This window comes from Motacilla alba, chromosome 2, assembly GCF_015832195.1.
Source record: "Motacilla alba alba isolate MOTALB_02 chromosome 2, Motacilla_alba_V1.0_pri, whole genome shotgun sequence".
NCBI classification, from domain to species: domain Eukaryota; kingdom Metazoa; phylum Chordata; class Aves; order Passeriformes; family Motacillidae; genus Motacilla; species Motacilla alba.
The window spans coordinates 141369997-141381294 of record NC_052017.1 but is presented as its reverse complement, the minus strand read 5'-3'; the positions used below and the strand labels follow the sequence as shown (position 1 = coordinate 141381294).

At 41.4% G+C, this 11298-nt stretch overlaps 1 long non-coding RNA gene across 1 annotated transcript; it reads right to left on the bottom strand.

The window, feature by feature from the left end:
* Nucleotides 1-1365: 1365 nt before the first annotated feature.
* Nucleotides 1366-7734, bottom strand: LOC119697816. The gene is made up of 3 exons (XR_005255942.1): nt 7579-7734; nt 6506-6613; nt 1366-1499 (listed from the first exon to the last, which is right to left on the bottom strand). It is a non-coding gene; the product is annotated as an uncharacterized LOC119697816 (long non-coding RNA).
* Between the last annotated feature and the right edge of the window lie 3564 nt (nt 7735-11298).

Below are 11298 nucleotides of genomic sequence, written 5' to 3'. Positions count from 1 at the left end.
TGGTTCAGCATGGCGTCCTCTCTCCACAGCGCCACAGATCCTGCCAACAGCCTGCTCCACTATGGGCTTCCCACAGGCTCTCAACTCCTTCAGGCATCCACCTGCACTGGTGTGGGCTCCTCCATGGGCTGCAGGTGGAACTCTGCTCCTCTGTGGACCTCCATGGGCTGCAGGGGCACAGCTGCATCACCAGAAGTCGCATTATGGGATGCTCCTGGAGCACCTCCTGCCCCTTGACCAACCTAGGTGTCTGCAGGGCTTTTCCCCTCACATATCCTCACTCTGGCTGCTGTTGAGCAGCAATTTTCTCCACCTTCTTAAATCTGTGATTCCAGAGGCGTTACCACCATCACTGCTGGGCTCGGCCGTGGCCACCGCGGGTCTGTCCTGGAGCTGGCTGGCATTGGCTCTGTCAGACATGGAGGAAATTTCTGGCAGCTTTTCAAAGAAGCCACCCACTGCCAAAACCTGGCCACACAAACCCAATGCAAAAGCATAGGGCTCAGACATGGACACAGGATATTGCAGAGCTGAGGAGAATGGGAACTCTGGGAATATCCCGCAGATCACAGCTCCTGAGAAGATAGGACCACGCTAAAGAGATGCAGAGAGCTGCAAGCTCCAGCAAACTTTATTAGTTTGCATCCTCCTGTGTTTTGGGAGTGCACAGAGCTCCCTGCCATCATCCTGATAGTAGCTGAGGAGCCCCAGCATGCTTCCTGACTGCAGGTAATCTGTCACTGCCTGGCATGCAGTGCCAGGTAGGCAGGCATTGCCTTGTGTGTGTTCACTTTGGGAGCTGAAAATCTCCCCAGGCTCTTTGGCTTCTCCCAGCAGTATCCTAGTGAGACTGGCCCATTGCTGGTCTTCCTGTCTTGGGAATGTCCTCTGGGGATGACTGAGGATATTTGCCTTGCTGCAATTTTCACATCAAATGCATAAACCTGGTCAACCCCTACTAGCAACTCTCCTCATTTTCAGACTTGAAGATCTCAGGATCTCAAGAGCATGTTTTTAGAGGAAGCATTATCTTGACTATCACAGCATACAGTGAGGGAAAAATATGGAGAACACATCAGGCACACATATGGCTCTAAACACAGCTGTAGCATCATAGGTGTGACAGAGCTAATACATAAAACATACAGGATTAAAGCACACAGCACCTTGACCCAGCTGTTAATGGAACTGAGATTCTCAACACTTCTGATGCAGGTCATTAGTCCAAAACCAAAGAAATAATTCATCACTGACTGCACACTACTGATCTTTTGTTTTAAATAAAAGGGATGAGAAGCACGGTCAGATAAACTCTACTGTCCTACCTTGATTTTAACACAGCAGATTCCAACCCAGATCTGCTCAAGACTTTTCAGAGAGGGAACAGAGATGTGCGCCCCATCAGAGGGGGATTGAGAGGTGGCTTCTCTGGTTGCAGGTGATGGATGTGGTAGGGAAGAGGCTGAGCAGGGCTTTAGGGCTGTTCCAGGGAGATGCAGCTGAGGTGATGAGATGCATGGAGTTAGCAATGTTGTTTTTCCTTTCCCTTCCATAAGTATCCCACCTCCTTCCATGACTCCAGCCTGCCTGTCCTGTGTCCGGACGTTCATTGACTAAACACCAGCATCATAATCATTTTTACACCCACCAGTCAAATATCTGCTTTGCCAAGTGTATAATACTGGCCCTGATTCTCAACCACAAACTGCAGGGAAAAGCAACTTAACCAGCTGACCTGGAGCACAGAGTCTGAGAAGCTGAGGTTTGATCTAGTGCCTGTTGAAACAATAACAAGGATTCACACTGATCTTAGAGAACCAGTGAACCAAGCCCTGTGTGGCAGCCTGCTTGTTTTGAGTCCATCTTGTAAGGGTAAATGACTGTATTACCTGCTTTGGGGGGTTTTGCTTATTGTTTTGTTTAGGTTATTGGCCATGAGAAACAATCTCATCGAAATCACAAACATACACATGACTCCCAGATCACCTTGCATGATCTGTTTATTTTTCTCAAAAACAACAAAGGGCAAAGAGCTGCCCTATTTGAATGTGCTAGGTCATAGTCAAAAGACTCAAGTAATATTTCCCTGCAAGGGCTAGTATTTATATATGAATCAAGTATCAAATTAATCTGACAAGTTAATCCATTAACCTACCCTTCATCTAATAAATACCAAAGAAAACAGATTCCTATTGATCTTAGCTGTTGCAGGGACTTTGGACGCTTTAAACTCAGTATTGCCTGTAGCTAATGGGACCATCAGAGTTAAACCCTTCACATACACTGTCTGCTTTCTCATGTCTTATGATAATTCCCTGAGCTGTTACTCTTATCTGCTCCAGCTGCTTCTTAATTTACTTATTTGTTTATACTTATCCTGTGCTCTCACTCTGAGTTCATCCCTGAAAAACTTTGGCAAGCTATTTTCTTCTTCCACAGGATTTACTCCACCTAATCTGATGTTGCACTCTTAAAGAAGCCGTACCACAAAACTGGTCTGCTTGTCTCTTGTGGTCACCATTTCTGAGTTGTCATGGGCACAAGAACCAGACCCAAAAACCCATCACTATTCATGGAAACTCTCTTATCCATTTCACTGGGAATCACACTTGTGGCAGCTCATCTCCCCACTGAAAGGCAGTATAAGAAAGGCAGTATTGGCACAACAGAATCGAGCAGAAAGTAAAGCATCAGCTGGCTGTCAGCAAGCACCTAGTTTATAACAGAATTATACAGTTAGATTTTAGTTTGAAAGAAAAAAAATTTATTAGACCTGCCCTAGCAAACCCAGATACGGCATTCCAAGCCCATAACAGACCCATCTTAGTCTTTGGCTTGTCAGGTGTGAGCAAACAAAAGATCTTCTCAAATCTCAAACTGGGAGAAGTAGTGGTTGGTGAATTAATCCCCACATAACACAGGTTGGTTTTGCAATCCAATCTCAATCTAGCAAATCTGTTTGATTTTACCAAAAGAATTTCCTCTCTCTGGAGTTCTTCCCCCTTCTCCCATCCACTTTCTCCATGTTCACTCCTTCTTTTGCTCTCTAAATTTTGGCACCCATTTCTACACCATTACAGATTGCAGGCTGGAAACATACAGTGACCATACTCACTAAGCAGCTCCTTTCTGCTTCCCAGCAGCATCAAGAAACTCCACGCAAGTTGGATTTCACATTACTTATTCTTTTGGGAAGGCTTATCCAACACCTTTTCTTTAAGTTAAAATTTCACATAATTCTTAATTTGTAAGAGAACAGTAAAGGATTCACTATTAACGCATTGACTTACAGCTAAGATGTTGCAACAGACAAGCTTAGAAAGTCAATGCTGACATCACAACATTTGTAAAGGTGATTAAAATCTTGGAAGCACCAACAACAGCTTGTTAACAAAGGTAATCAGTGCTTTTTTTCCCCCCCCTTTCCTTATTAGAAGAATGGGATTTCTGTTCTAAATGTCCTTCTCCATAAACATAATCCATCCCATTATATTTGCACTGCTATAGAATGGACTTCTTTTCCTTTTGTTTTCCTTTTGTTTTTAACTCTTTTAAAAGGAAAAACATTACTGAAAGGAAAAGGGAAGCTACACCAGAGCATAAATGTCAGGGGTAAAAAGGAAGCCATCATCAGCCACCCCTAGTGACTAATAAATGTCAGTAAAATTCATTCCACATCTGGAATGTGGCCTGTAGAAAATCCGACAAGTATAAATCACTACCTTCGATCAGAATATAAATCCTGATGTGATGCAAGTAATGCATAGCTCGTGTGTTTGTGTATTTTACTGCGGTATCAGGAGGAGGAAGGAAGGGCCAGGTGACAGGATACAGGGAAGTTAGAAAATAACTTTGTCCATTTCAAGAAACAATACACTGTTTCCACCGGAAGAATAGTTTTTAGAAAGGAAATTTACTCTCTCCTGCCTCACCACTAGTAACAACTCCTCCCCCAGTTTTGAGGCCTCCAGCAAAAAAGAAATTAAGATATTTTGAACTCTGCAATCAGAAGGTCACAAAATACCAGCTTGGCTATACTGGCTACATTCACTTTTCCTTTGTACAGCAGTTATTTGGATCAAATGTAAGTACACGTCCTGGTTCATCTCCTTGGAATATCTGCTCCTTCCCCCATCACTGCAGTTCACCAGAGGGTCACGCCAGCAGCTCCTCACTGATTTTCAAGAGACCACAAAGGTCTCACAAAGCTGACTGTCAACCAATGCAGTCAAGCTGACACTGTCTTTCTCTAGTTTTTTCCCCAGGAGATGGTAAGCTATGTATGGCACACAAACTTGATCCAAAGCCCATAAAAGCCAACAAAAATGTAAAGGAAAGCCCCCTCTAAGGGTTTCACAGCATGGCAAGGGGCACCTTTTTACTCTGACTCTGAACACGGAGCTGTGCAGCAGAAAGCAATAGCACAGCTTTGGTGACTGGGAAACAGTCTCTCCCACATGGATTTGCTGTTTGGTATTTTTTGCACAGCTCCTGATTGCCTCTGCAATACTCTAGATTGCCACAGGGAAAAAAAATATTAAAACTCATGGTTAACTGTTAAACTATGGATCTGAGGTGCTGGCATGTCTCCACTCACACTGCTCATCCCAGACATGCAAAGGTTTCCACTTGTGTAGTGTCCTCCTTAAAGGCAGAGGGGCTTCCAGTCATCATGATAGCATAAACCAGAAAAGATCCACTGAAATTTTCACACAGTTTCTGTGTATGTTGTCTTGGGAGGAAAAAGAGGCACGTGAAAGAATTCTTCACATACACACAACAAATTCAGGACCCAAGAGGGTGGCTGTAAATGTGGAACAATTCTATTTTAGATTTATATCATTCAAAACTATAAAATAATTTGGCCTCAAATAAGTAACTAACAATAATAAATAAAAATAAAGTTGTACAATTCTTAAAAGCAGTTACATGGCAACACAAAATGTAAGGTAAGACCACCTTCATGCACAAGTGCAGTGGGCTGAATCTTGGAACACTGCTAATTTGCAGTAATTGCTTCAGGATCTGATCCAGGGAATTTTAGTGGGATAAAAACCGAGAATCTGAGGAGAAAAGGTAAGCCTGCTCAGATATTGTATGAAGATTAGAGGATTTCCCTATCCACTAGAGATAATTTCTATTATGCAGAAGAGAGAAAGCTCTTAGTTAATTCTTGAAAGGCTTCCCTTTTCTATCATACTAAGGTACATTCTTTATAAATTTCTTTTTCCTTTTCTTTAGGGAATCTAGACACAGAAATCTTGCTTGTAAAATTAGCACAGGCAAAAATGCTTCATTGTTTGACTTTTCTGTGTTTGAATGTGCCTTCTACCCTTTGGAGGGGAATATGAAACTGTCGTTGCACCAAAGGCTAAGGAAAATTTACCTGCAGCTTCAGTATTGTATTTCAGTCCACACACTCTAGGTATTCTAAAGGACCCCCCAAAATGCAGACAGTGTTAACAGTGAGTCCCTGGTACAACCTGCCACACTGCCTGGATCTGCTCCTACAATGCAGCACTAATTAGTATTGCAGACAGGCCACTCTGCAGTTTGACTGGATGCTCTTCTGGGAGGAGGTTACCATATTTTACTGACAACACAAGAACTGTCTTGGTGTCACAGCAACACTGATGTATCTTGTTCATCTCTACATTCAATTTCTTTCCCCCTCTCCTCTTGTAAATTTTAACCAGGAGGTTAAAATTTTTATTGGAGGCTGTGGGATTTTTTTTTATTATTATCATTTTTTCAGTTAGGCATTCCTTTGTCCTGCTTTCCCTAGAAGGTTTTTTTGAGGGAACAAGTTATGACATTGCTGTAAAGCAATGAAAGAGATCACTACTTCACAGATCACCTTGAGAAAACACAGTTTAGGTCAGCTTCAGGTGTGTTCCTGATGGTGCCAAGTGTCAATATAAAGCTCTTTAATGACTCATATCCTAATTAAAGTCTTCAGTCCCTGAAACACAGATCACTGCATCTTGACTATTCAGTTCACAAAGTTGAATATTCTGGCAGCTACCTACTGAATCTTTCACACTTAGAGACCAGACATAGTCAAAGGTTGTTTTGAAACCTCTTAGATTTTAATATTCTTTTTTTAAAACACTGGCTTGCTAAATATAGAAATGCTATGAACCTATGAATTGTGTGCTACTAAGCTTGACACCACTAAATTAATTTTAATGAATAAGTCAGGGGGAAAGAAAAAAACAAAACAAAACAAAAAACAAGATTCATCTTAGGACTGTAGTCCTCCAGTGGCATAATCTGGTGGGAAGGGTATGCTGGAGGACAGGAGAAAGAACAGGCTTTTTTGATTTCTGGGGAGTAGTTGAAGTAAATTCCTGTTCTCTGACTTTTATCCCTTGTATAAGCTGTCTTGTGAGCTACTCATCCATTAAATGTGATCTACAGCAACTATATTTTTACTAAATCTCAAGTCTAAGCTCATAAGTTCATAGAGACACCACAGCACCATAAAATTTGAACATGTTTTTACCTGTGAGACTCCTGGAAAAGATGTTTTGGATTTGGATTCAGCTACAGGTCCCAGTGTTTGAATCACTGCTGTTTAATGAGCAGCCACTTCTCAGCAGAGGAACTTAGGCTGTCATGGGACAGGAAGAAAACTCTCACTTGAGACAGTCATAGCAGTCCCATGGTCACATCCAGCCTCCCAAACCACAGGCTTTCCAATAAGCTTTGGCGGAAATCTCTCAGCTACTTCTATTAATGCAAGAATTGAGGGAGTTTCAAGCAGGGGCCAAACCCCATGGTTGTCAGATTGCTACAGACATGAACAGAAAGGGCTTTCTCCCACTCCAAACACAGCAATAGATGGACATGGATGGGTGAGTGGAGGGAAACAATAGGAAATTCATATCATGAAGCAGCATCAGAGGAGAAGTTGGCCATCTAATCTCAGCTAGCTCTCCAGGCACAATGGTTTGCTTGGCTGCACTGTGAACTGGCATAGGGAAGTAATCCAGTTTCTTCAAACCTTGTCCTCTGCAAGCTGCAGCAGCCCCCAGAGTCACTGCACAACACAGCTGCATGGGCTGCTGTGTTATCCCAGCTGGAAAGATGGTGCTAAGGTGTGGGGCAGGAACACATGACAGGAAAATAAAAATACTTCAAACTGACCCTCTTGGAGAAAACTGTGTACTGAAACAAGAGTTGCAGAGTGTTTGCCTCTTCTAAGGAGTGTCCTGGCTCACCATTTTACATGGGTAATGGGGCAGAACTACCATGTCCATCCAAGGCTACTTGTAGATTTCTTCCATGGGGATTTTCAGCTCTTGAGCCAGCAATTTTCCTGGCTTTGAGGCAGCTTATGCATCATTAATGACACATGTACCTGAAAGCAGAAACTCTTGCCAGAGATGAATAAGTGGGGTTATGATAAGACTTATTTTCATACAGATAACAGGAATATCCAGAGCTATAAATATTGCTAACCAATGCCTCTTTGTTGTTCAATCTCATTCTTAAAAGTTTAAGCCAAAATCTAAACATTACAGATGTAAAACAGACCTACTAGAGTTTGAAAGGGGAGAAAAAGAGGAACCTTACCCCTTGCCTCCCAAACTAGGAGAATCTTAAACCTTTCCCGAGACCCACACTTTGGTGGAGATTTGGAAGCAGAGCCCAGATGGGCCTTTGCTCAGCTCCAGGAGCTCTCGTCCTCTTGCTTGCTGTTGACTATATGAATTTCTGCAGGAATGCAGATCACATAATTAGTGCCATACGAATGGAGAAGGGATTCATCATGACCATTCCTGAACCCGACAGGGTCTTCAAAATGTTTCTGAAAGAAAACAGGAAGCTGCCAAAAAGAAGTGGACATCTCTGGTCCAACAGTTGGGTCTTTTGTTTGAAACCAAGAAAAGCACCATTCAGAACTCTAATTGATTAAAACTGAGTGCAATTGCCAGAGCACCAATAATTGCTGGAAGAGGGCAACGGTCACCCTAACGCGTTGTCACTTCAGAGGAAGTTGAACACTAACAACCGATCAAGCAGCATTAGTTAAAAGTAACCTTTTAATGACCCCTGATTTCTCCTTGAGGAAATACTTCCTACAGAATTTGCATTATGGTTTGCAATGCTAGTGCATTCGTCTTTGAATACCTTATTTATTTTAAATTTTTAAATATGCAGAACTCTTCACTGTTCCATTCTGGCCGCGTACTCTAAATGCCTTCTGTCGTGATCTTAGGATGAACCCCAGGAATTTTGCAGCTCGTCTAAATTTATCCCATCCTTCCTGCTTGCTCACAATAAAACCACTTTTGCTAACTTTTCTGCAGCTGCCATTTCTTCTACTTGTCTTGTTTTGCTTGATTACTTACCCACAATTAACTCACTAACTTTTTAATAACTTTTTTATTCACTGACTTTTGTGTAACATATTCATCTCCCTTTTCCACAATGTTATGTTCAACATTGCAAGAATGTTACTGATAGTCCCCTAAACTATGTTTTTCTTCCAGCCTGAAGGCTGGATTAGCATGTAAACCCGGGAATCACCACTCTCATTTACACAAGGAAAAAAAAAACCATATTGCATTTTAGGCTTTTTCAGTAAAGATATAAAATTTAAGACTATTTCAGAAAACCTGTTGCAAGGAAAATGCACTCAAAATATTTCATTGAAAAAATTTACCATTTTAAAAAGGATTTTAAATTCTGTGGAAACATATCTACCTTTCAGGTCATCTGGATTTTTTGTTTTTAAATTAATTACTTTCTCAACTGTGCTAGAACCTGTGAAATTTTGATACTAGCTTTGTTTTCTTTTTCTTTGGTGACACATTTCTTACATTTCATTATTCTGCTAGGTGATGCATATTAAAATACCTCTTTCAAAACCTCCAATCTTTATTACAAAGAAGAATCAAACCAAGAAGATATATAGCAACATCTTGGTATACCAACATCTTGAATACCAGCATCTCTATATTCTCATATTTTTTCTACTTCAGATTGTGCTTTGGCCTTCTTTTATGGCTTACAGTGTTGTCTAAAAATATACAACAAGCATTTAAAACCCTTTTCTATGTTGCCAAATCACCAGACACCTCTAGGAGACTGTGTAAATATCAAAGTATCAATAACTAAACATTAATTAAAATATCAATTAATAAAACCTCTCTTTACAAGTGAAAAGTGGAGTTATGAGAGGTAATCTCACTCTGTCAATACAGAATAAAAAAACATTAATGAAGAGGCCTGTAATTAAGTAGAAATATCTGGAAACCAAGGGAAACCTTGTGAAGAAGGGAAGCATTTTAAGTGCAAAGAAACTGAATGACCAAATTGGAGAGGCTTCAACCATGATTAGGAGAGTACTTTACCTCTGCCCTTCCCTATACCAAGACCAGCTCACAAAGCAGAGGTGATCCCAGAGCATGAATGGGACAAAGAGGCTTCCCCTCCAAGCAGGAAGGAGAACAAACGTGAAATACCAAGTAGGCTGGAGGTAGCTGACACCAGAAGAGATTGGATGACACATCTCTCAGACCTTTGGGAGAGAAGAAAACAAATAACCTCCATGCAAGTGATGTGATTCAATGAAGGGTGAACAAAAGCACCTATATTTGGGGGATTGTATACTTGTCCAGGAGTAAGCAAACTCGTGCACATCATCATTTTGCCCTGAATATCCTCCACAGTGGACAACATGGCTGTGCCCCAGCCTGACCAGGTAAGTTATTTGAACACAACTAAACTGAAATAAGAGCCAAAGGTCCCTGGGAAGTATGAAGGATAAGAACATTTTTGCTACATTCAAGCATCTCTGAGCCTAGAACTAGGAGTATAATTTTTTACCCTAAAAATAGACTTTCATTTTGGGCACTGCTGTCACAATGCATGTGTGCAGGAGTGCTTGTCTACACTAAAACTTTATCTTCTGCCTGCATCCAGGTGTGTTGCTTTTTTTGCGGGAAAGATTTTTTTTAAGTGCACAAATACTACTTTTGTCCTTAAAAAAACCTTGTTTCCTTGTTCCAAGCTGACCAGAAAACCTTGCAAGTTCTCTCCTTTCTTCTCTGATCTTAAAGTAATATTGGACACTTGTGCCTGTCTTTCGTCAGCATCAAAGTGGTAAATCTCCCCTCTTCAGGACTCTATGTTTTAGCTTATTTTTCTAGTTGATGTAGATGATGTATTTGGGATTCATTTGTAACCTTCAAAAGCTTTTAGATAACACATCTGTTTTGTAAGAGTAGCACACACTACCCCTAAGTGCTGGGAAGGAAGGGAATATTGGGCTGTTGCAGACTCTCTCTCTATAAAGGGGAAGCAGTCATTCCTCTAGGGTCAGAGTCCAGAGGGTTTGCACTTTGTTCATTCTCTCCTGCCTGCAAACAGGGAATTAGGAAACATAAACACCTACAAGATAAAAGCAAAACCTAAACCTAGAGAAACAAGCAGTGTTGATCTAACTCTGGATTAGACCCTTGCAACAGACTGGAGTCTGCCATTGGCTGCTGCGGGTCACACTACAGTGAAGGAAAAGACCTATTATGTTGAGAATTACCTTTGCAGCCAAGACACTAAAAATCAGGCACAAAATCAGACACAAGGAAGGGTATGGGATAACAAAACAATGTTATTTTACTGTGAGAAGAGCAAGAATCTTTATATGAAGGGGTGTAGTGGAGAACGTCAGGTATGTACATAAAATAAAAGGTTGTTGCAACAAACCCAGAATATTTTGCTAATCTTCACTGAGAAATCAGCTTGAAAAATTCATCCTTGCAAAGTCAGTTGGCCTTGTCTTGTCTGTTGCCCAATCTATTTGACTCAGACCACGATAAAGAGCAAGGTAAAAAGGATATTTCTGATGGACTTCCCTTGAGAACTTGTTGCCCGAGGGGAAAGGTCTGGCTCAGCAGAGGGTTTGCAGAGCTCTCCAGCTGGGTGTCCATGGGGTGCACACAGGGAATGCAGACACCTACAGTTCTCCCTCTGCAAGTTTCTCTCAGATTTAATTCTCTTACTCATACATTGCTTTGTAGGCCTGGTCTGTTGGCCTTTGGCCCCATTAGTCAAAGCTCTTGCAGTGATCTGGCTTATCATAAACCTAGTCATTCCAAATTTGTCTGCTCCATCTCCTACCAGCATCACAGTGGTGTCACTGAGTCCAGGTACTTACTAGCTCTGTAAGCCCTGATGTTCATCTCCATTTCTGGGTGTTTAAAGGAAAAACTCATCCAGGCTGCAATAGGGAAGAAAAAATCTGACAAGATGGGAACAAAAAAAAAAGAAAATCAAAAAAGGGACCAA